The following is a 2,556-nucleotide window of genomic DNA, read 5'->3' on the forward strand; positions in this document are numbered from 1 at the left end:
TTTTAATCGTATCGCTGTGTTTGAGCCCGGATCGAACAAATCTCAAAATGTCGGACAGTAGACCAGTCTCAAGTGGTTTTATATTGATGACTTAACTGTTGAGCACCGCAAAAGCAAACAACCAATAATCAATTCATCGTACGAAAAGACGTCATTAACTTCGACTCTATAGTCAGTTGCTATTAAGATGTTCTCTCACTGATTCTCTAACAATTTGTGTGGTTTTTATGTGTTGAAAGGCAAGAGCAATTTTAAGGACTTCAATTGTCAAGAATTGATCTGGTAAAGTCTTCATGTCACTGGATTAACGATATGCTGGATAGGGGCAAAAGACCAGATTCAATTGAAATCACAGCATTCTGCCCTTCATATCCCTCAATTTCCTCCAAAATCCTGAGTGTCAAGCCAACGATGTCCTTACTTCAATGGCATTGGATCTTTGCCTCTTTTAATGTTTGGCTTCTGGATCAGATCGGAACGGAACACGTGTTCTTTTTCCCGGTTCAGTTCCCTGTTCACCATTGTGAAAAGGGATTAAAAGCCTGCGAACTGGCACGCCTCCCTGGGAACAACTCAATTTCAAGGTGGGGTTGGACCATTGGAACGGGGGGTTTGTATGACAACAATGACAATAGTTGATGATGAGGCCCTTTCACTGCTAAATGGAGTTCCTTTCAATTTGTCGTCGAGATCTGATCATCAGATCTTTGGGATCCTTTCAAAGTTTCGTTTTCATGACCCAATGGGTTCCCAAGCCAACCACAACAATGGCAAAGGAAATCTGTTATGGGAAATGTGGCTCGTAAATGGAGTGCCATCCCCCCAGACATTCTTCGTCCACTTGGTACGTGCGTAACTACGCGTATATGCAGTGGCACTGTATAGCTATAGCCGTGCCAATGCTGAAATGATAAGGTGGATACGAAACGCCTGACTTTAATTGTTCTCATGCACTATGGATTATAAAGCACGCAATTTTTATCGTTCCCATAAAGAAGTTTGCGTTTTTTGGGATTTTTTTATCAGGTAATTACCAACTACATCTAATTCATTCGTGGACCAGCCCAAGAAATGTACGTGGGAGGCAGAAATAAATCACAAAGAGATTCATTTCAATGATGGTCCGACCGACCTCACTCACTATTCTACGTATATACGAACCCTAGCCTACTATCCAAGCAACCAATGGACAGCCAATCCTTCTCTGGAACAGGATAACACGAATAGAAATAGGCTTTCCAGGTGAAGACATAAAGAACGGAGATATGTTAGCAATAGTTTTAAACTACAAGTAATCGATCTCTGGATCAAAATAAGCTTTGTTGTGTTGTGCGGTAATTGATATTGTGCTTGAGGATTATAATACCTGGCCAGGTCGACTTTGGCATGCCAAGTTAATATTCCGTGTAAGACAATGGAGCACATTTCTTGGCGGATCTAGAGATCCAAAGGAAGTTCCCATTACGAGGCTAGAGATTCATGCACTGGACTTCCTCTCCTTTATGGATATGACAATATTTCATGCAAGAATTGCCAAGTCTCCTTCGCCACCTTCTCGTTCGTTTGCTCGTTTGTTGGTCGGCGGTTCCCCAGAGGATCCGCCGTTCGTTCGGTCTTTCGTTTCCGTCTCCGTTATTCGCTGGTCTGGCCTGGGTAGGCTGAAATTTGTGCTCTGTCTTTGTCCTGGAACAAGGGAAAACTAGCCTTTCAAGAAAGCCGAGGCTTTGAATTTCCTGCCAAACCGATTCATGGCAATTGGATCCTGAGTTTCGTGGATCCCAGGTTTCTGCCTCAGGAAGAGAAGGACAGAGAGAAAGAGAGATTGTTACACAATAACTGGGCTGAGGGGCCTAAAGGGGCCATGGCTGGTTCAATGTCAACCCCGATGTCCGCGGTAGATTACGGAAACGGCACAATTAGGAGTCTTTTTGGCTAGGGAAATTTCTTTGTCCAAAGACCCTCCGGCCTTGGTCATTCACTTTGATGAAACAGATTATATTCCTATGACCCTTTCATAAAAGTGGGACCAAATACCCGGGTTTAATTGCGACAAGAACAAGCAATTAACGTTTAATTCAATTAAACTTACATTTACTCCTCTCTTTTGGCACTATAAATAAACCCGTCCGCGGAACGTAAGGTAATTACGTTGACGACACAGATGAATACAACGTACCCCACTGCCCTAAATGAAATTGTTGCCAATGTCTTATCGGTCTTGAGAAGAAATCAAGCTGAGCTTGCTTTAACTTTGAAATAGATTTCCAAACTTTTGTAGATGACAGTTTGAAAAAGCCAATTGTTTTGGGGGGCCCAGGTTAGCCTTCAAATGTAGCGCTACTTTGTTTGTGGGTCGCAGATCAATTATATTATACCGACATGAAAAGTTATATGACGACAGAAACGAATTGACTAGTGTGGGATTTGTCGCTCAACACTTACTTCGCTTTCAAGATACTACTTACATTATGCCCTGGACATGAGTGGGGGCAAAAATATGATTACTTTCCAATTTTCCGATGGGTAGTCTGGGTAGCAAGCTAAATTGGAGACAGC

Source organism: Tigriopus californicus, chromosome 11 (assembly GCF_007210705.1).
Source record: "Tigriopus californicus strain San Diego chromosome 11, Tcal_SD_v2.1, whole genome shotgun sequence".
Lineage (NCBI taxonomy): Eukaryota > Metazoa > Arthropoda > Copepoda > Harpacticoida > Harpacticidae > Tigriopus > Tigriopus californicus.